The sequence below is a fragment of the Eupeodes corollae genome, chromosome 3 (assembly GCF_945859685.1).
Source record: "Eupeodes corollae chromosome 3, idEupCoro1.1, whole genome shotgun sequence".
NCBI classification, from domain to species: Eukaryota; Metazoa; Arthropoda; class Insecta; order Diptera; family Syrphidae; genus Eupeodes; species Eupeodes corollae.
Genome location: NC_079149.1, coordinates 57,694,988 through 57,720,151, shown reverse-complemented (window position 1 = coordinate 57,720,151; position 25,164 = coordinate 57,694,988).

Here is a 25,164-nt window from a genome sequence, read left to right as displayed (position 1 = left end):
TCCACCTTCAGCAATCAGTCCAAGAGCCCCGTTACAAAAACCCGTTCACCGTAGCAAGGAAAATCTTTTTAAATAATTTATCCAAGTGTGAGAACAACCTTTCTATTATGGTCTTATCCTGGCCACTACAACAGTAGAGAAAGAGCGACCGAAAAATTCTGACACCTTTTATTCCTTTTTTTTTGCGCAGAAAAAACCCTGCAAGATAGAGGTCATTTTCGTGTGTTTCATATTTCACTAAAAACAAAAGCAAAAGCACAAGAAGAAAAAACATTGAATTTTCTTTCATAAGATTTTTTCCTTCTGGCTAACTTGAGCTACCCGCCAGAACTATAGGTAGGTTGTACACAATAAGAAAGGATCTAAGCTTCAGTTTATTATTCAAAAACTTCTTGGTCATTGCCATCATCACCACTATATGCACAACGAAATGGCATAGTGAATACCTTAAAGAAGCCATAAAGCTCAGTGTGATGATAAAATTATTACTCTGCTCAGAACCGTTATGGTTTTCCATATCAAGTTCGCGAGCGAGGGGTTAGAACGAATACGAAGGAAAAAGGTACCCATACAGACACAAACAAGATCAAAATCATTCCAGTGAAATTCAGGATTCTTTCTTTTTTTTTATTTTGATCCTTTTATATTCAACGTAGCGTGTGTTAATGGCAGCCATATAGCTTGTATAAAATATTCATTTTTCTTGTGACGGGAATGTAATGCGTTTTTGAGTTTGAACATTTTTCTGGTTAGGTCACAGACCGTGACATTGAATATAAGTATTTTTTTATGTTAAACTTAGAAGGATAAGCAGGTACGTTAGAAGGCTTTTTGTTGGTGTTGTTGTTGTTGTTTTCTTTTGAAAACGAAGTACAAAAGATAACAAATATGTTAATGCTATGTTGTGTTTTATATATTTCAAGATTATTTGGATTTATACAGAATTTAGGAAGGTATTGTTGAAAAAATAAAAATAAGTATACTTTTATTTTCAAAAGAAGAAAAAGGTCATGTGTAATAATAGGAGAATGTATTGCTTGTTTAGAAAGTGATTTGAGAAAATTTAAAACTTAGCTCAGTTGATTTGTTTTTCAATTTTCGGACATGGCAAACAAATGAAAAAAATATCAACACTGGGAATTGCTTTCATATTAAATCCAACTACAAACACACTATCTCTATCGAATTTTACGGATGGACTCCTAAAGTACTTAACAGATTTTAATCAAGTTTTGTAGACCGTCTGCAGTTTGATCCAACTTGAAAGATAGGATAGCATTTCAAACATTTCATATAGGCTGCAATTTAATAGCATAACTATCTCATGTTTCTGAGGCTTAAATATAGATTAAATTTGTTTTCTAATAAACGAAATACGATAAATTTTAGTTTTTTTTTATCAATTTTTGCTGATATCATAGCCGGCCGAGTGTTTCTTAGACTGAAGTATAAATTGAATGTATGTTATAGTGAATATAAAGGGTGATTATTAAGAAGCTATAGAAAAGCTTTAAAAAAAACATATTAAATTCAGAAAAATGCATGAAATTTTTTTTTGAATTGATAGTACAGTCCGTATAAAATAATGTTTGAAGATTATTTCATGCAAGTGTTGACCTCGACTGCGCCTTAAATGGTCCATCCGCTTAGTCCAATTTTGGCATACTCTTTCCAACATTTTGGCCGATATCTCACGAATAAATGCTTTAATGTTGTCTTCCAATGCGTCAATTGGACGATTCATGGTTAAATTGTAGACCAAACTGAAGATGTTTCACAGTGAAAAAAACACGAAAAGTGCGTCAGCTATTTAAACCAGTGTTGCCAAAAAGATAATAGCTTAAAAAATCACCTTTTAATACAACCAAATTCGCAATGAATTAAACTGCCACAAGAATTCAGCATTGTTCTTCAATAAAAAAAATAATTGATTAAGAGTATTTTTCTGGGTATACTTGGATTATAACTAGCTCAGTCATCTGACTATTTTGGCAGCCAATAATGATGATGTTGACAAAATTAATTTAAATATACAACAATAGTTACCAGTCTTTTAAATCAATCCATACTGATGTAATGAAAATTATAGTTTAAATTTTGAAATAACTTTTAAATTCACTAGATGGAATACCGCCAAATATTCATCGATTAAAGATTGGTTCACCTTTTGTTTCATTAATAATTTGAATACACCTCAATTAAATAGCAGTACACGTTTGGTAATCTAAAAGATCACCGAAAATATATTTTGAAGCAAGAATTTTAACTGAAAAGTTTAAGGGAAAAGTGTTCTTGTTGACACGTATTCTAATGATACCGTCTGATTTTACCACACCTTTCAGAAGGTATCCAATTCGATAAGGTTTTTACATGTCTAATAAGTCTGAAGAACAAAAAATTTCCATTTGTGGTTTAGATTTGGAAAATCCACAATTTTTTCATGGGCTATATGCAGAAAAACTATCGAACCTATTTGTGTTACCAAAACAGGTTAACCAAAAATATTGTGCACCAACTAGTGCTCAATTAAATTTAAATTGAAAGTATTAATAATTAAAAAATAATGAATATTATTATATAATAATACATCAACTATGCGAAAATTTTGATCAAACCAGTAAATTTGTATACCAGCCTTAACTTTTCGTCTTCCTTCGGAAATAATAATTACATTGCATTAAGAGGCAACGGTAGTAGAAAATCATCTCTGATGTTCTCCTACCGTTCCCCTTAAATAGTTAATACCAATGTAATACCCCAAAAAACTTAAGCCACAGTAATGCGTGGCCGTGTCAGCTAGTATTACAATAGATTAAACTATTTACATACTTTTTGAATGAAAAATGTGATCAATTATATTTAAATTTTTTTTTTAATTTTCAATTTTAAAAAGAACTCTTTTGTTGATTTAAGGATCAAGTTTTTTAAGCTTTTTTAGTAAAAAAAAATGTGTGTATTACAATTAAATATCCAAATTTGGCATTTAATGGCACTTTTTGACATCAAGAACCATAATGAATTTTAAAATTACGGACTCGCTAGAATAAAGGACTACAAATTTTCAAAATGCGAAGTTTATTTTATTATCACGAATCCTTGCATACAATTTATTTTGAACATTAAAAAAATCAACTTCTCATCCGATGTTGTTGTTATCAGTCCGATTTCTTTAACTTTGTTTTAATTGTAAATTATGAAATTTCTAAATGATGACTTTCAAAATTCTTATAATCTACAGCTTAAAAAAAAAAAAAAACCTCTGTGTGCCTTTATGAACAGGACTGGCAGACAATTTTCAGATTTTAACATCAAAGTGTACAGAAAGGACTTTGGAAAATAATGTTAGCTGGTATTTTTCAATAAAAAATAAAAAAATGGATAATATTTAGTTGACCTCAAAGATCTCAAGAACCATCAATAGTCTTATGGAATTCATTCTAATTTGTACACTTTATGAATACTACGTAAGAGATTTTCTTATAAATAAAAAAAAAACAACTAAGACAAATATTTTTCAGCTTTAATAATTTTACGAAAAAAATGTCGTCAGAAAAACATTGTTTTAGATACAATGACATTCTTCATAAGAATCCAACTAAAACAATTTTAACAGAAAATCAAAAATCTGTAATAAATTGGAAATAATATAATTTGTTTTTAACTTCCCATAGGAGGTTATTGTAATGGGAACGATTTGTCAAATTGAACATTTTGACATTTCTCGACGCTTCAAGGTCCCTAGAGTCGAAATAAAAGATTTTTAGAAAGATGTCTGTGCGTGCGTGTGTACGTACGTTCGTACGTCCGTACGTTCGCGATGTTTTTTTTGTTGTCCATAACTCAGGAACCAGAAGAGATATCGATTTCAAGTATATTTTGTTATACAGATGATAATTCAGAAAGATGCAGAAAGGGCTCTGAAGAAAAATCCATGGGTGGTTTTTTTACCATAACAGTTTGAAAAAAAGGTGAACATTTTGGTTAACCTAAATATCTTACGAACCAAAAACGCTAGAGACTTCAATTAAATTTTACATAATATATTGTAACGTGATGTCAAAGAAGTAAATTTTTTTAAAAAAATCCATTTAACGGTTTTTTTATAAATCAAAAAAACTGAAAATAAAAATGTTCACCTCCAAAATTTTACGACTAAAATATGATTTCATCTCCAAAACAATATTGTGCAACGAAGAATAATGTTTTTGACATCTAAAAAAATTAAGAAAAATCGAATTGACAGTTTTTTTACAAAAAATAAAAACCTTAAAAAAATTAATAAAATTTCGTAAAAATTGATTTTCGTCTCAAATATCATTTCAAAACTTTGGCTTTAATTCACTTTTATCTTTCAAAAAATATTGCTGTCAACATTCAATAAAATTCGAATAAAATCGAACTGACAGTTTTTTTTACAAAAAATTAAGAACCGAACTGAATACTGAAAAATCGAATTGACAGATTAAAAACATAAAAAAAATTAACAAAAGTTAGTAAACATTGATTTTCGACTCAAATATCTTTTCAAAAATTTGAAATATTGGCTTCAAACAAATTTTATCTTATAAGAAATATTGTTTTCAACATTCAATAAAATTTTGAAAAAAAATTGAATGGATAGTTTTTTTACAAAAATAAAACTCTAAAAAAAAACAATACTAAAACTTGGTAAAAATTTAATTTCGACTCAAATAGCTTTTCAAAAATTAAAAATATTGGCTTCAAACTTATTTTATTTCACAGAAAATATTGTTTTCAATATTCTGTAATTTTTATATAAAAATCCAACAGTCAAATAGTAAGCAAAATGTGGTAAAAATTGATTCGAGTACATATAGAGAAACTTTTAAGCAAGAAAAATCGACAGACGTGAGTTATCAGTGTGGGTCGCATCCCAGCCTCTTTTTTTATAATTAGAACCTACAAAAAATATTTCTTAAAAATTGGTAAAAACTAGTTTAAAACTCATGTATTTTAAGAACAGAGAACAATATTGTCTGCAAGCTTATTTCATCTAATATTTCTTTAATTTTTTTGTCCTAAAATTCAATGGAAATTCATGGTCATGCCAAGAATACTACTAAATTGTTTAAATATCTTGAATATCTCCGTAATAAGAAACTTCTTAGTTTTTGAAAGTTTTTTTGGGCATTAAAGGAAATTATCAGTTGCGTTTGTGTTAAATTTAATTTTCTGAAATCAACATTTAAATATTAATTTATTTATAAAAATGATTTCGTTTAGGAATTTCGGAGAAAATTAATGCATTCAAAGAAAACGTTTCAATGAAATTCAAAGAATAAATTAAACGGGAAGCTTAGATTTAATTTTTTCTCGATTCCACAAAAGATTAAAAGAAAATTGAAAACAAACTAAGTTTACTTCTATATCTTTTCCTATCCCTTTAATTTCCAAAAACGTAGGTATTTTCATTATTATTTTAAAAGTTTCATTTTGTATGTTCTTGCAAAATAAGCGGAGAATAAGATTTAAATTCTTATTCTCTAAAAAAAGTTCCTATTGTCTCTTCTGACATCACTGAGTTCATAAATTATGAGTGAATTTCATTGAAATGCTATTTTTTAAACAGGAAGAAAAGGAAGCATTATTTCCGTATCTTGTTTAGTAAGAATTAAGTTTTAATATAATATATACACCATTAAATCATAACTTCTTTTCAATTCAAATATTTTATGTGACCCAACACTCCTTCAATTCTCACTCTGTCTTTTAAACAAAGTAGCTAAACTTTCACTACCTTATAAGATTTATCTTAATGTGTAAGTAATAATTACCAATAAACAAAACTAAACTAAACTAAATTATGAAGGATCAAAATATATTTATTTAATACAATTGTGACCTTCTCTATTGCTTTTTTTCTGCAAAAGCTATAGATTAGTGCCCATGGAAACTTATTTTCCAGCTATAAAAACCTTTAGTTGATAAGGGTTTTAAGAGCTTTAAGATATTTTGGTGGTAGCATGTTTTTGATAAATCTCTTAAACCACTTAAAACTGCTTTTGCTTTTAAAGAAAAATTGTTAACAAATCTGGGAAAATGATGAAGTAATTCAAAAATGATTTTCATAGCAACGAAGAAAGGAACAACTTATCGTCATTGTGGTTATTTCCATTAATTTATTTTGTAGATGGTTTTGTAATAATTATCCCTAAAGTTGAACTTATTCTAAGACGTAAAACGTGTTAACTTCTTCCCTGTAAAATATATAGATTTTTGCCTTCATAACATGAATGCATATTTCAGACTTTTGAATATGATACCTTCATTTCTTAAAATGGAACATATACACAATTATATATGTTCTCCTTTAAAAGAATTAAAATTTCATACATATTTTTCATTTTAAAAAGCAGTGTTCAGTGTTCCACATCGATATTTAGATTGGTTTCTAAAATCATTCACTTTAAGTTAGTAGGAATTTTTATCAGTCAAAATGTATAAGTCCTTTTTGCATCTATTGATGTTATTATCTGTTGAAAAAAATTGGTTGAACTCAATATCTCCGCAGTTATTGAGATATGGCCGACAGAAAAAATGTGTCCCGAAGACAGACATAGCTCTAAAAACCTCTAACTTTGATTGCAGGGACATTGAAATGTCAAGAAATGTCAAAATTTTAAATTTTACAAATAGGACCGACTACAAAAACTTCCTATGTTAAGTTCGAAACCGATTGAAATTTAAAACAAATCCAAGGATTATATTTCAAAAACATACAAATAAAAAAGGTACACTCGTATGTTGACAAAAATTTCTGTAAATGTGGCACATCCATGAAAAATAATATGAAAATTTTTTGCTTGAAATAATTACTGTTGATATATCAGTGGGCGCATTTTATTGAAATCAATTTTTAGATCAATTATCCGTTTTCAATGAATCCATAAATGGTTAAACTAGTGTGGGCGATATTTGACTAAAATTTATTTTTGTTTTTTTAAAACAACAAAAATGAATAACATTCTCAGAAGATTAAAAATATATAAAATTCAGAGAAACATTTTTAACTTATAGCAAAATTCTACGAATTAGTTCATTCGTTGGAAATTTTATACAAAAGAACTCAAAATCGAACGCTTTGTAGACAATGTAAAAATAGCTGGTATTTGTTGAAACCTTTTTTTTTATCGGCAATACATCCGTTCAAAGAGTACATAATTTCCATCCTTACAACGAATAAAAAGTATTTTTAACAATACTTAACTATGTAGTTTAACTGATTCAAAAAGTAATCAAAGCACAATTAAGCCTTTAGCTACTATTGGAAGTGACATTGAAATGAAACCAAACACAAATTAAAAAAAAAATGATTTGCATTCAAACGAATTTGGATTTAAAAAGAAAATCCGAAGCCTTATAGGATTATTGTGCATTTTTTAAATAAATACAAATATATGAATACAAATATTTTCCACATTATTTTCTTAACAATAATACAGAGTGGGAATATTTTAAGAAATAAAGTTTTCAAAAAAAAAAATATATATATAAACTGTAGGAACTATTGATTTAAGATTTTAAATAAAAGTTTTGAGAATTATGGTTTAATAATGAAATAAGTAAAAAGAGAACAATGCCAATATTTTGTATTGAAAATTTCGACATTTATCGACGTTTATTTAAAATTTAAATCAAAGATTTTTTGAGAGATGTCTGTTGTTCGAAATACCACCATTTTTGTCGTCCATATCTTCATAAATACGAGTAATATCGACTTAAAATAGATTTTGCTTAATGATAATGACATCGAAAGATGCAGATAGCACTTGTTATTTTACTGTAGCAATTTTTAAAAAAGTGTACATTTTGGTTGATCCTAAATTTCTTACGACAAGAAAAAAACTGTTTTTTTTAATCGAACATTTCACGAACAAAGAATAACGTTTTCGAAATTTGATAAGATTTTAAATAAAATCAAAGTTAAGAAAAGTTACGAAAAGTTGATTATAATTGATTTTTTAAACGAATATCTTAAGCAACAATTAAATGTAATGTTTTATGAAAAATAATGTTTTGAAAATTTGGTTAAATTTTTAGAAATATCCAATTACTAGTTTTTTTAAACATTCAAATCTACAAGAAATAAATAATTATATATTTATATTACGCAAACTTGAAATTAAAACACAAATGTTCCATTCGAATAATATCGATAGTAGATGAGTGTATTGACGTAAAATTATATTCCTTAAAAAATCTAATCGGTTCGTTTTTTTATATAAATACAACATTTTAACAAGTGATAAAATTGTAAACATTGGTTTTAAAGTTAAAATGTTGGGAACGAGAACTGATATTGAAATTAAACTCATTTTACTGTACGCAAAATATTGTTGCTTGCTTTTAATGAATTTTTTATTCCAATTGACAAATCTTTTTCGAAACTCGAGAATTTCAAAAAAAAATATAACTAAAAAATGGTTTTCGACAAGGAAATATATTGACTTGAAGCTTTTTTATCTCAAAATATCTTTATTAATATTTAATTAAAATTTTAGAAAAATTAACAGACAGGGACGAATGGGTGTGTGTTGCTTCCCAACCCCTTTTTATCGCACTGATGGACCTGGATGATATTGGTCGTACAATCCTTTCCGGATTGTCCTTTAAAAGTCCCTTCAAAAAAAATTGCGCGAATGGATCACCAGAATTTGCTCCGATGTATATCCAAAGAATCTTATTAGAATTAATTTCTTAAAAAGCATTAAATATATTAACTATTTTTTCAAAAATCGTGTGTTTTTTTGTTTAATGTTTGTACATACAATTTTTAAGGCTTTTAGAAAATCTTTTGATTTGCAAATATATAAAATCCAATAAGAAAAAGCTTGTTGAGACAAATATTTAAATCGGTTCTTTAGTTCCAGAGAAAATTTAATAACAAAATAACGGTTATAGAGACTGCATTTCTGGAGCAATACCAAAATATGTTTTTAACAGACATACAGACACAAACTTTTTTAAAGTCTCTTCTTCCAAAAAGTTATGCTTGATTATTGATTGATATCTAAAATTTGATTACTTACATCGGAAACATCCAATTGTCATCGCCAGGCCAAGATGGCTGATTAAAGACTCCACATCAAATGTCGATCCAATAATTACTTACTTAATTCAAGCTGCTCTTAAGCTCAAACTGAACTAAAAACTTCGTCTCAGCACGTAAGTTCTTCATTCCGATCAAAAACTTTTTTTTTTCAGTAATTGTATTTCTTGGACTAAAACGCATTTTTTAACGTTCCTTAAGGCTAAAGAAACGAATTTCGTTCCCTGGGGGATTAATACCGTGAACAAATTTATTGAAAGAAGCAGCTGTCAGTTAAATTATAACCCATGGCATAAAATAAAAAGATTTCCCTCTTGTACAGTACACTTTTAGACCAAACAAATTTATAATCTCTTTTAAATAGACTGAAAGTTTAAAAAAACTGAAAGAAGAACTGTGGAACCCACTTTTGTAGAATTTTGTTTAAGCATCTTTTTATTTACATTTCAAAATACATGTATTTCCAAAAAGGTGACTATTGAAGTTTTATTTTTAGACAAAATGATAATATATAAGCTCAGTTTTCCCTCAAACAATTAATATCATTTCAAAGATAGATTTAAGTCGAAATTTCTGTTAGAAAAAAGAGCTTATTGTCAATGCAAGTCCTTCATTTAAAAATGAAATCAACTTGTTGTATCTTTTTCGTACCATTAGAAAATTGATACCAGCAGGAATATAAGAGCACATAAAACGTTTTGGGAATTATTTATGTAGGTAGGTATCAAAATGTATCAATTCCAATTTCATCAATAGGTAGGAACAAATATTGAAAAAAAAAAATTATTACAAAATAAGTTCTATAGAAATTTTCTTTTGAGGCCTAGGGATCTTATACCACAAGCACAAAAAAAAACATAAAATTGAAATTTGTTGTATCCTCATCCAATAAAAGGTGTTGCAAAATTCACTTATCCCTGAGGCGTCTATACAACACTGAGCTCACGGTTTGTTGAAGTTTGGTGTTTCTCGTGAGAGGCTTAGTATTATTTTTATTTTCATTTTTTTCTATAAGATCTCTTCAGCTTTGACTTTTTCTATAAAACAATTTTCATTTTTATTTTTCTCGAGCTTTGTGTAAATTCATTTTATTTCTTGTTTGTTGTTTGTGGCTGGGTGTGTGGGTAATTTTACTTATTTTTGTTTGGTTTGTTATTCTTTGTCAAAGAATATCATTGTTGTGGGATGAGCTTTTTTTTAAATTTATTATTAATGTTAGTCCTTTATCAAAACAAAGTGTATGGCACGATAGGCATATCATATCCATTGCTGAGATGTACACAGGACACAAATTTATAGAATTGAATTTTATTTTTGTTGCTTTTGCTTATTTCTGTTTTGCACGTACTAAAGATTTAATGGAATAGTCGAGGGAAGGGGTGAATGACGGGGAGGTTGCGGAATATAGCGTCTCCTACATATAATTTCTTTGAGTCAGCCTAGCGTGAAGCTTCGAAACACATACATACGAGTATAAATAGATTCAGAACGTGGGTTGAAATGGCTTCGTGTTTTGAATTATACTTTTTCATATAGAACTAGAGAATGGTGTTATTGTCTACGTGCGGTGGAAATATTCACGCATGTCTTGTCTTATTGAGCGGAACTCATGAAGAAGCGATGAAGGACAGATATGTAAAGGTTGTAACAAAATATGAGGGTATTTTCTTGAAAAGTTAGTTGATTTGTTACTGTGTAGGAATTTGAGACAAACATTTTGTAAGAATAACATAAATAAAAAGAGAAATATTTTTGTAGACTATAAATATTATTACAAAAATATATGGATCAAAAATTGTAAACCTCTCCTTAAAATTGTAAAAACTTAGTTCCCATTTGATTATACTAATGGATTGATTTTTCATAGGGTAGAAATTGTTTCTGCTTAACTTGATCATCAATTTTGAAAATAACAACCACATTCTTAGGTTTATTTTGGGTGTTTGGAAAATTCGCTCGAATTTATAAACAAAAACAAAAAGTGTTTTTGCCTTATATACGTAGTGTAAAAATGTAAGATTTAAAATTATTTTTACCTGTTTTGTTGAGTGGGCTTAAAAAGATCGATTCATTTTTTTTTAAATTTATAATAAGAAAATTTAGAATAAAGCATATTTATTAGTAAAATTAGTTATCAACTTGAATAAGGACATTAAACAAAAAAATAATTTAAATCTTGTCTTTTAATTCTTGTCATCTAGTCAAAAATGTATTAAATATTTCCATTGATAGGTAAAATTTTGATGTTTGAAAAATCGAGTTTTTGTTAAGAGAAATCAATAGATGCTTATTTAATTTTAAAGAAGAAACTGTGTTACTAACAATGAAAAACCTGATCAGCCAAAGTCTAAGATTTTCTTTGACCGATTCTCTCATTTATACGACTGTTTCTCAATAACAAGGACCTTAAATTTCCATTCCTATTAAATCACAAGGTCACGGTAAATATATGTGTAACCGCAGTAAGGAAGCTTTTCTTTCATAATTCTAATAATAAAAATAAATAGTTCGTTGCTTTATCGAGCGTGCGACACAACTCACCGTCGTTTTGAAGTGTTAAAAGGGTTGAGTCACACTGATAACTTCACATCCTAACCCGTCTGTTGATTAGTCGATAACTTTAAAACAATATTTTGTGTGAGACAAATAGTTCTTAATATCTTTCTTTGTTCTTCTAACACTTGAGAAAAAAAAACCATTTCTTATCAGTTTTGCAAATGTTTTCAAAAATAAAAGTTAGTCGATTGAACTTTTCCAAAACATTAACTTAAATTAATCAATAATATTTTTCATATGATAAAATAAGTTTGGGTTCAATATCTATTTTTGTTCCCGAGGTTTCTAGTTTTAAGTTTTTTTGTTTAATGTTTTTATGCTTTAGTTAAAAAATTAAAGATTGGAATTTTTTAAGACCAAAACTTTCATTTATTCACGAGATAGCGAGACTTGAACATGAATTTTTACAAATTTTGTATAGTACTTTTCTGTATACATATTTTAATGCTCACGAGAAAGCTGACTATTTGATTATTATTAAAATTTTACTCCATGTTCAAAACAAAGTTTTTTGTAAGATATAATTAGTTTGAATAAAATTATTTTTATGTTTGCCAAGATATTCGAGCCGAAACTCATTTTTTTCAGAACTTTTAGTAATATACCAGGGATCATTGAAGAAGATCGTTTTGGAGATCAAATAATTGTTTGCTTGTAAGATATTTAAGGTGTCAAATATTTGTTTCAATTTTAAGGTCATACTCCCTTGATAGAACGTCACAATTGTTCATACATACAAAATTTGATTGAAGTTATAAGTGTTACCAAAACCAAAGTGTTTTTTTTTTTATAAATAGCTGTAGTAAAAAAGTACACAATTATTAAAAATACGTTATTATTATCGTGAAAACAAAATTTGTTTTAAGTCAATATCTCTGCGTATTTTCAAGATAGGACCGACTAAAAAGTATCCTTTATTACGAACTTACGTAATAACTCACACATCACACAGACATCTCTTTAAAAAATAAATAAAATAAATTGGGTGGTGAAACAGTCTGTTTGAGAACAAGGTCCTAGTGACTGACAACTCTCAACCATTCCTGTATGCGAGTACTGTTGTCAGGGATGGAAAGGACCTACAGTTTTAAGCCGAATGCGAACGGCAAATTTGAGAAAGCACTTTTCATGACAAGAATACTCTTAGAGAATTTGTCCATTCTTCGCAAGAGGCAATACCCGTGAATAAAACTTTAGGTGGCACAGGAAGGGATCGACCCCAAAACCTCTCGCATGACAGTCCAACGCACTAACAATCATGCCATGGGTACTACCATCTTTTTAAAAACCAATTCTTATTTTGGGTATGAAAAACTTTAAAAGATAACTCGGTATAACATTCCATTCACAGTTACTTTGAATAATTTATTTTCCAGAGATAAAGTAAGTGGGACATTTATAAAAAGGGTGGTGAAAATGAACTGAAGATTAGTTTCTCAATTAAATAATATCTTTGCATTTTAAGGACCCAATCAGTAAGGATTCGAAGTTGGTTCCGATCAACCTCCTTAAATGAACTTTAAAACCGAAGAATTTATGCAAAATATGGTGTTATGTCTTTTGTGGAATTTGAAAAATCGGAGAGGTATCGACAAACCTTAGTTTTGATGAACACTTCAGAAAAAAAAATTGTCTTTCAATTTTTCACATCACATGTCTCAACAATTTAAATTATTCTTCAGATTAGCTTATTACCTTACTCGAAAGAACTTTCTTTAGTTTTGCAAACGGCGGCGTTAACTTGTCAAAAGATCACAGCTCTCTAAATAACAGCCCAATCAAAATTATACCCTTAACAGAAAAGCCCTCTATGCTCTAATATGCATTTCTAAAATACTGTAAGAGCAACAATTTGGTCTATCGTAGTTCATACTTTTCAGCTAAAGATAAACATTTTAAAGGAATGTATTTAACTTTTCTTCCATTTATTCAACTTTCAAAAACATTCAACAGCAAACAAATAAACAAACAAGCACTTCAACATAATACCCAAAGCTTAAATCGAACTCAAAATTAAAATCCATAAATTTTGTTTAGGTTAATGGATTTTTATTATTAACTTCCCATAGGAAGTTATTGTAATGGGTCCGATTTGTCAAATTGAAAATTTTGACATTTCTCAACGTTTCAAGGTCCCTAGAGTCGAAATAAAAGATTTTTAGAAAGATGTCTGTGCGTGCGTGTGTACGTACGTTTGTACGTCCGTACGTCCGTACGTCCGTACGTCCGTACGTCCGTACGTCCGTACGTCCGTACGTTCGCGACGTTTTTTTCGTTGTCCATAGCTCAAGAACCAGAAGAGATATCGACTTCAAATAAATTTTGTTATACAGATAATAAGGCAGAAAGATGCAGAAAGGGCTCTCAAGAAAATTGCGTGGGTGGTTTTTTTACTATAGCAGTTTGAAAAAATGGTGAAAATTTTGGTTAACCCTAAATATCTTACGAACCAAAAACGCTAGAGACTTGAATTAAATTTTATATAATAGATTGTAACGTGATACCAAACAGGTATATTTTTTGAAAAAAATCAATATAACGGTTTTTTTTTTTAAATCAATAAAACTGAAAAAAAAAATTTGTCACCTCCAAAATTTTACGACCGAAATATGATTTTATCTTTAAAACAATTTTGTGCAACGAAGAATAATGTTTTTGACATCTGATAAAATTTTGAGAAAAATCTAATTGACAGTTTTTTTATAAAAAATAAAAATCTAAAAAAAAACATTACTCAAAGTTCGTAAAAATTGAATATCGATTCAAATATCTTTTCAAAATCTTGAAATTAAGGCTTCAATTTTATTTTATCTTGTAAGAAATATTGTTTTCAACATTCTGAAAAATTTTGAGAAAAATCGAATTGACAGTTTTTTTTACAAAAAATAAAAACCTAAAAAAAAATTTATAAAAGTTGGTTAAAATTGATTTTCGACTCGAATATCTTTTCAAAACTTTGAGGTATTGTCTTTAATTTACTTTTATCTTTCAAAAAACTTTGTTGTCAACATTCAGTTAAAGTTTGAAAAAAATCGAATTGACAGTTTTTTTTACAAAAAATAAAAACCTAAAAAAAAAATTATAAAAGTTGGTAAAAATTGATTTTCGACTCAAATATCTTTTCAAAACTTTGAGATATTGGCTTTAATTATCTTTTATCTTTCAAAAAATCTTGTTGTCAACATACAATTAAAGTTTGAAAAAAATCGAATTGATAGTTTTTTTACAAAAACTAAAAACCTAAAAAAAATAATTTATAAAAGTTGGTAAAAATTGATTTTTGACTCAAATATCTTTTCAAAACTTTGAGATATTGGCTTTAATTATCTTTTATCTTTCAAAAAATCTTGTTGTCAACATACAATTAAAGTTTGAAAAAAATCGAATTGATAGTTTTTTTACAAAAAATAAAAACCTAAAAAAAATAATTTATAAAAGTTGGTAAAAATTGATTTTCGACTCAAATATCTTTTCAAAACTTTGAGATATTGGCTTTTATTTACTTTTATCTTTCAAAAAATCTTGCTGTCAACATTCAATTAAAGTTTGAAAAAAATCGAATTGACAGTTTTTTTACAAAAAATAAAAACCTAAAAAAAATGTATAAAAGTTGGTAAAAATTGATTTTCGACTCAAATATCTCTTTAAAAATTTTAAGTATTGGCTTTAAAGTAATTTTATCTCATAAGAAATATTGTTGGTAAAATTTTTAAAAAATCGAATTGACAGTTTTTTTTACAAAAAATAAAACTCTAAAATAAAAACAATACTAAAACTTGGTAAAAATTTACTTTCGGCTCAAATAGCTTTTCAAAACTTAAAAATATTGGCTTGAAACTTATTTTATTTCACAGAAAATATTGTTTTCGATATTCAGTAATTTCAATATAAAAATCCAACAGTCCGTTTTTTCATATAAAAAATAAAATCTACAAAAAGAGTACGCAAATTTGGTAAAAATTGATACGAGTACATAAAGACAAACTTTTAAGCAAGACAAATCGACAGTCGGGATGGGAAGTTATCAGTGTGGGTCGCATCCCAGCCTCTTTTTTACAATTAACTTTTACAGTCCGCCTTTCCATTCTCCCATTTCACTACCGATTTTCCTTGGCTATGGTTTTAAAAAGGTGTGGCTTATACATATACTCGAATGTACAATTCCTAGGCTGATTGAAGGAACTTAATCCTACATTCTGCAAATATTATTATGTAATCCGAATTTTGCCCTTACAAACTTTTCTTCGAGTGAGAGAGAAACTTTAATCTTTTTTATAGTTCTTTTTTTCTCGTTTTTGCTCTAGAAGACGATGAGATTTATAAACCATTCCCTGTACCCTCTGAAGATAGTTTGTAAAGGAACGACTATACGACTGGTGCAATCCATATTCACAGGAATGTGTAATCTATGTATAGAAACCCAAAATTTATACATATAGATCTATGTAATAATATATTCTACTCGTAGTTCGTAGAGCAAAGGAATATTGCTCGAGATATGGTTTCGAGAAATTTGTTTAACCGCATCCTTCTTTTCTGATGCCCTTGCAGCATGTTATATACTTAAACAAACTGCAAAACCCAAAAGTTTTTGGTGAAAACTTTATCCTCAATGGGGAACTACAGTGCAAAAACTTATCACAAGGCCAACACATCCATATTCACTGTGTCCTACAATTGCATTCGTCTGGAAACGTTTTTATTTTTTTCGTCATTTTTGTCCTAGCTAAAGCTAAGCTATAAGGACTAAGGAAAAAGTGAACTGCTACTGGTACTGCTACTTCTATACTATTTGATAGTATAGTAAAATGGATTTATTTTGAAATACAGAATATAATTCCTTACAAATAATTTTCTCAGTACACAAATGAATAAAGAAAAATTACAAAACAAAAAATAATAAATATCAAAACCAGCAAACTATGTTGCACATGTCTGGTATCGGTAACGGTATCGGTATAATAGGGTAGATCTCTGAATGTAGCTTGAGAGTATTCGGGACGAAAATTGTTAAGCATTTGTTCGTCTGACCTAATTTCTTGGGGGTGTTTTTGTCGGATTTGGTATATAACCCATTCTCCTAAAAAAATAAAAATGATTGTGCTAAAAATCTTACACTAGTAATTTGCTCTTTGTTCAGTAATAATAACTATAGCTTTGAGTACTGCAATAATTTGTGCTTATTCTTTGTTAAAATGAGTTCACAAGTAAGCACCATAAAAGTAGCAATATTGTTGCTAAGAAGACCAAAAAGAATTCATCAAGTTTTATTTAGAAATATTTATAGGGAACTGCAATTAATCATGGTTTCAGTTTTGTTTAACTTTTTTCTTTGCAGTTTTTGTATTATACAGGTTAAAGTTCATAGCATACAAATGAACCAAAAGAGCTAATCCTCTGCATATACATTTCAATAAAAAACACCCTTTCCTCTTAAAGTTTTTTTTGTTATGTTTTTTGCATGCTTTGGGTTTTTGTGTTTATAATTTTGTGGTATCTCAATAAAAAATGAAATACAAAAATAAACATCGAAAGAGAATCTTTAATATATAAAAACAAAAGCATTGGAGTTGGAAGTTTATGAATTTGCTAATGATTCTCATATGAAAATCCTGTAAATCAAAATCACTTTCGGACCAATACAACATTTTTGTTTGTACAATGTTTAAATCATTAATAACTTTGATATATTTATTTGTCATGAGGGAAGGTTATTAGTTTATTGGAAAAAATAAGCAATATTAAAGTCTTAAATAGTCCAAAATAGAAAACCTTTACTTTAGTATATTAATACAAAAATTTGAAAACAAAACTTTTAATAGACTATAAAGATTTAAAATTACTTGAAATTAAGAATTGTGGTAAGGTATCGTGGAAACCAAAGTAGCGTAAGACAAAACGAAGGCAAATTTTCCTTATTTTTATTTAAATGAGAATAATGCGTATACGCAACAGACCACCAAATATGACTCATGCATATCTTAAGACAGGATTAGAACAGCATTGTTTTTCGTTTGTCTTGTTTGAATATTTAACTCAAATTTATTGGAGTGAATTTTTAGACTGTGATGGAAATGTACGATGCTTCCACCACTTCTTAAATACTCCATCCCTACCACTAAATGTTTCCATAAGACGTGAGATGTTTTTCAAAAAGGAGCTTCATTTTAACACTGAAAAAAGGATTTGTACTTTTCATTTTAAAAAGGGATGGTATATAAGAAATTGGCAATTGAAAACAATGTAAGCCAAATATGCGGCCTGTTTACAGGTGCAGCATCATATATTTTTATTTAATGCAATTGATTAAACTCTGTGTTTTAAAATGCTTTAAAAAATTACTTTATTATTTGTTCTTTTTCTTTTGTAAGATAATGTTTCAGTAGTAAGAAAATATATTTTATATCTCTGAATGTAAAACGTGCGATCATTAGGCTTTTGAAAATTATCACTGAATAAAAAAAAAAGTCTGAAAGGGAAAAATTGTGTGGATGTGTTAAAAAGGGCTAAATTTCCTACATTTTTTATTTTGTGCCTTTTTCAAAATACTCAAAAACAAAAAAGAGGCGAGAAACGACCCACATTATTGTTATAAGAAATTAGTTATCATCTTATGTAGAGCTCGCTGTTGACGGTGACCCTCTCATTAACGTCGTTTTCAAAAAAGTACAGACCAATTACGCCGCCCGCCTAAAATCCACACCAAACTGTAACTTTTTGAGGATGCATTATTACCTGATGAACCTCTCGTTGGTTGGTATGGGTAGTTCCATATGCGGCTCGTCACTAAAGATGATTTTTCGGCCTAAATTTGGATCCTCTTCTAAACGATTCGAAGAATAGTCAACGAAAAAACGGTGATATATATGGTCATGGACTTTAGTACGGGTCCCGATGCAAAATTTGCCAAGTTGAAGTCTGCGAAAAGCCGAGTTGTAGTGCACGGCGAGGAATAGACTGCCTTGGGTTCTGTTCTACACTTTCACGGACCTTGGCGATCTTCTCAGCCGATCTTGCGTTCCTTGAACGTACGGGAGTTACCTGAATGTTTACTGAACCGGTCGTCTCAAATTTGGGCACCAAATCTTGAAGAGTCGAATGTCGAGGGCCACCACGCCTACCTTAAAATGGGCACAAGGCCGCAACGTTTGCGTTAACGGACACTCATTTTGATAATAAAGTTTTATCATTTGATCGTGCTGTTAAATCGTGTGTATTGCTATAGTTTCATAAAATCTTAATTCTGGGAATGAATTAGCAATGTCCCACACATAAGTGAGAAACCTCTATCCATTTATACTGACGTCTCGAAAACGGATGTTTTATTAGGTGCAGTTTTATATTCCCAAACATTTGATCTTCCCAACTCTTAAAGATTCCCTTATCAACGCAATGTCTTCCGATCCAATGTATTGGAAGTAACAAACGCTACAAAAAAGAGGTCTCAACGATGACGTTTTTACGAGCTGATCTCACCATTGTCATTGATAGACAAGCAGCAAAACAATTGATTTCTTGAGCAGCATTCAAATCGAAGCTTACTGTAGCCAAGAATTAGCTGTTCTTCGCACACAGCATAACATTAATCTTTGATGGGTACCAGGTTACAATTATTTGACTGGGAATGAGAGAGCTGATAAGCTGGCAAGGACAGGTACAACCCTGGACTAATTCCATATAGGCTCAAGTATAAACACACTATCCTGTGAACTTAAAAAGTTCTTTGGTAAGAAGATACTTATAAAAACAAAAACATTGTCAAATGGGAACACATCCATCCCTGACAACATTACTCACCCACAGGAATTTGTAAGAGTTGTAAGTCACTAGACGCTAATTCTGGACTGTTGTGGCACCTAATTTTTTAGATGGGACAAAACTGAAACCTGTGCTTCAAATAGGATATAAAAAAGAAAATGCGGCTTACCACCGATCACATGTGCAAAGGCTGCATTTATAAGAAAGAGCAGACTAACTTATTATGCCACTGTCCAGCACGATTTCACACTAGAAATAAACTCTTAGGCAGATACTTCTTCAGTAATCTTAAAGGATTGGTAATTATTTTAGAACACCGGCTTTATTGAAGACTCTAAATGGCTAGATTAAGACAATCCATAGATATCATAGATTTTTATATTTTATTTTCAGGGAACTTAAATACTTCAGGGTTTGACAATCAATCAATCTAAGTGTCACAATGATGTCATTAATCACAAGTCGACTTGCTTAACCTAACAACAATATTTTGCACATGCTAAGTTTGATCACAATCATGAAATATTTAAGTAAAAAACCAACCATATATTGAACACTTTTATTTTGGCTTCTTAGACTTGATTATTTGCATTACTTAAATAAATATATTTTTGTATCTGATATTAAAATTGAAGGTCATAATATTTGTGTTAATGCTCCAGGTACATTAAAAGTGAAGTAGGTATAATGTTTCAAATTTCCTATCGCATTTAGGAAATAAGTTTTTAAAATCATATATCTCATTTCAAGTACCACTGATAGCCACCGATTCCTATAATCTAAATGTATATTATTGAATATCTATGAAGTCATAAAAATACAGCCATTTATCATCTATTATCATAGCATAGTATTTCCAAAGAACACAGAAATTCCATTCCAAAATGAACCAGAATATTATTAGCAAGAAAAATTGAAACAGCTTTCTGAACCTAATCCTATTAAGTGCTCTAAGGGAAGAGACATTATTGGTTGGAGGTCGAATTTCGTTTCTATTATTATTTTCTTTTTGTTTTCAAGATTCTGGCTGGTGTTCGAAATCGAATCCCATTTGTAAATTTCTATAAATCAATACTCCAGGTCGGGTTACAGGACCGTGGGAATGTGGAGGAACCTCTTCTTACTCATGGTTCGTTATTTTTCGATTGATATATAGCAAATCTTAGCTTGACCAATTTTATTTTTGTATGTCCAATGTCACTGTTGTCGTAGTTCTTAGTCTTTTGTACTTTTTTGTTGAGTAATATCTATGGAGTCTGGTCAAAACGGCATAAGTCCATTTTTGTCAAATTTGAGTTAAGTATACAGAACTGTAAGAAAAAAAGTCTACTTTCGTTTGGTCTTAACAGTGTAAGTCCATCTAAAACGATTGAAAAGATATTCGATGGTCCTAATCGCACTTACATTTCTTATTTAAAATTGTGTTTGGTCAAAACGGCTTAACTTCACTTATATTGTTTTAACCAAACAAAAATTTTCTGTTTTCTAAATAACAATGTGGTCAAAACAACATAACTCCAACTAAATCTTCTTCGCTTTTTTGTCGTTACATAAAATACTGGCGGTTCTGTAACACACGGTTTATTTTCAAAAATTAATCATAGTAGGTAGGCAGTTTTGCTTCGCGATTTGCGTGGAAAACATGATTAGTTTTGTTTCATTGAAGAGTAGGTAACGTCTTGTGGTGCAGTCAATCATTTTTTTCAGAGTGAAATATTTTATTGTGAAGTGCAATTAAAAAAAATTATAAAAAAAAGAACAAAAATGCATAGCAGAGCCAAAATGCTTGTAGAATTAGCTCGATCGGGTAAGTAATATTTATAAAAATTAATTTTGTAATAACGAATTAATAGAGAGGAGTTATGTATGTATGTATATTTTCTCTAAAAATGTTTCCTTTTCAATAAAATTATAGCACATCGACATCCCCATCAGAACTGGAACAAAACCCCTTACCTTCAGCAGGTAAGGGGTGAAGATTTTAAATTTAAAGGAAGGATTTGTAAAAGGTTTTTTTTTTTTAAGATTCATCATCAGTGCCAGACATCCAATCGGAATTGATGGAATTACTTGATTTTTCTGATGATAGCGTGGCGGATCCAAATTTTTTACCGCAATCAGAAGCAGTTGGTGAGATTCACAATGAGGAAGATCTGGAATCGCAAAATGATAATGACACAGTAAATCAAGAGGAAACAAGTAACGTGGAACGTATTCGACGCCAACGTAAACTAAATCGAAACACAGGTAAATCATATACTACTGCCAAAAATATTGCTAAGCGTGTACGAGTATCAAGAATGTTGGGAGATTGTCGCAACGGTTGTAATAAAATTGTAATACCTAGCATACAACAAAATATTTTCGATGACTATTGGTCCCTTGGCTCTCATGATGCAAGAGCATCCTTTGTTGGAAATTTAATTAACCAAGATAGTAAGAAACGCAGTCGCTCAACTCCAACATCAAATCCTAAAAACAGAACATGGTCTTTTTTTTATTTCTTCGAAATTAATGGAAAACGAGAACGGGTATGCAAAAACTGTTTCAAGGCAACTCTCGATGAAACTGACTCCTTCATAAGAACTGTGCTGCAAAAGAAACTATCATCTGTTACTGGAATTGTGCATGCAGATCAACGCGGTTGCCACACTCCACCGAATAAGACCTCAGATGATGTGATTGAGTCAGTTAAGGATCACATAAAGTCCTTTCCTTCATATGAGAGCCACTACACACGAAGGACAAACGATAATCTTATTTAACAGCAAATTTATCTCTGGCAAAAATGTTCGCCTTGTATAAAGACACAGAACAAGAAAAATATGTATCAAGGACAATTTACGAGAGAGAATTTCATAAAATGAAATTTACTTTTAAAAGACCCAAACAGGATACATGTAACACCTGTGATACCTTACAAATGAAAATTAAGGTTGCATTGGAAGAAAAGAGTGATGAATTAGACCATCTTAAAATGTTGCTGGAAAGCCATCATGAGGAGGCAGATATGGCATATAAAATGAAAAAAAGAGACAAGATTGAAGCTCAAGAAGACCGAACGAAGGCTTGTTTTGCCTTCGATTTGCAACAATGCCTTCCAACACCAAGCTTGTCTACATCAGTTGCCTTTTATAAAAGGCAGCTTTGGACATTTAATCTTACCATACATGACCTGTCAGATGGAACATCGAAAAATTATATGTGGCATGAAGGAATTGCAGGAAGAGGGGCGAATGAAATAGCTTCGTGTCTTTTTCTGCATCTTAAAAATCTTCCAACAACAATCAAATCAGTTAAGTTTTATTCAGACACGTGTGGAGGGCAAAATAAAAACACAATAGTTGTTGCAATGTTTCTACTGTCCATGCAAACATCCACAATTGGAATAGAGATAGCTGAGCATAAATTTTTAGTTCCTGGTCACACGCATATGGAATGCGATATTGATCACGCTATCATCGAAAAAAAAAAGAAATATGCTAACTCCGAAATATACCATCCTTATGATTGGTTTCAGCTTGTGAAATCATGTGGGAAAAAGCAAAAATTCTTGGTTCATGAATTGAAGCCGGAAGAAGTTTGGAATTTTTCAAACTTATTGAAAGCTAAAGCGGGTTTTGTTGTCCGCAAAAAAGACGAAGACGGGAATATGTTTGGTTTCCAAACAATCAAATGGATAAGATATTTGAAATCAGATCCAGGAATAATGTTTTTTAAGACAACATTAAATGAAGAAACGGATTTTCGACGTGTTAGTTTCAAACGAAGAGGAAAAAATTCGTCGAACTTTGTTTTGGAAAATGTGGTACCGCCACCGATATCTGAAGAAAAAAAAAATGACATAATTTTCCTTTTACCACTAATTCCAACAATTTTCCATGATTTCTATAAAAAATTGAAGTCAAAGGAGACGGTAGAAGACAAAGACTATGATCTAGTTGATTCATCTGATGAAGGAAATTAGTTGTATCAACAAAAACACTATAATTTACCTTAGAATTCCTATTTTATGTTTTTTAAACTATATTCAAGCTTTGTAATTACTTTGTTGTTGTTTTTGCTATTATTTTTATTGCTGTGAAATAAATTTATTTGTTAAAAAAGTATCTAAGTCTACAAAATTTATTTCAATACAGGAAATTATCTCCACCAATTTAAAATGAAATGAACAATCCGCTTGGTCAAAACAACATATCTCCCTTAAAACATATGTACAAACATAGATTTGAAATAAAAACATTATATTCATATAAATATCATCATTCCTAGATATATTGCATTAAAATATTTCTGAAATAACAACAACGGGATTTAGAAAAAAAATTTGAACTTTTAAACGCGTTTTTCTCAAAACTAAGATTTTGGACTTATGTTGTTTTGACCAGACTCCATAGATATAAGACCATTAATATGTCAGTCAACAATAAATAACTCATAATATTTCTGACATTCTACACGTCGCGTCGCCTTCCGTAGTCGTGTCGGTCGGTCGGAGAAGTCCTACTCGTAGCTCTCGAAGGTAGGGTTCTTGAAAACCAAAGCAAACGCTAAATGACTGAACAAATGGGTCCAATCATTCGAGTATTCAAGGATTAGGTTTGTCTGCCTCCTATTTTATATTTTCCTGCTTCATTTTGTATGTACTTCGTCCTGTGAGCTGTGAAGAGGGAACCATCATTTGCTCGTTCTTTATTTTTTGCAATAAATTATGATAAAATATAAATACAAAAATAAGAAAAAGAAAACCTGATGGGTGGAAATAATATTCCACAGGAGTTTATCCGTCATTTTGTGCTCTGGAAGCACATAAATTAAGCTGTTGTTATTAAAAGAGGAGACATATGTTTAGTTATTAGAATGATATATTCCCTTGTTTTTTAGATGAGGTGATTTTATTTAAAAGCATAAATATATACGATAATGTTGTTGTAGGATTACAGTACACTTAACCGTACTACAGGTATTCAGAAAAATGATTTGTGTATAAAATGTGATAAACTCCTTCAAAGCTGCAGACATCAGTTGATGTTTTATGAGCCGTGAATATTTTAAGGTAAACCTTCTACCTACCATACCGCTATCATTTAGTAAGATATTATGACTCATGGTAAAGGTATATTTCCCATAAGAGACCGTTGTGTTCTATCCCATCTTACGAATTTCTTGTCACATACTGTTAAGCAGTGTTGATTAATTTTCCTAAAAGCTTTTAATAAACATCTTTTTATTCAAATGAAATACAATTAGGGATACAATTTAAATGCTAGATTAAATCAAACAAATTTGATTTATGCACTCGATTTTTTAACACCTTGGAAAATGTATTCAAATGTTTAACTTATTTTTAATAATATACGTTTATGCGTACTTTTATTTATTTAATTTTTTTTTATTATTTAATTTGTATTTACGTTTTAAACAGTTGTAAAATCTAACATTTAATACAATTTTATGAAAAATCAAATTGACAGTTTGTTTTAAGGAAATTAAATAACAAAACTTAAACTTTAAAATTATAAAAAAAATGCATTTAGACCTAAATAACTTAAAAATAATTCAAGTTATTGTTTGATGATAAGGTAATTTTTCTTAAAAACATCACTATAATTTGGTAAAAATTGACTTTCGACTCAAATATCTTTTCAAAAATTAAAAATAATGGCTTCAAACTGATTTCATCTCACAGAAATATTGTTTTCGACATTCATTATTTTTTTTATAAAAATCCAACATTCAGTTTTTTTTATACAAAATAAGAAATAAGAAACAAATAGAAC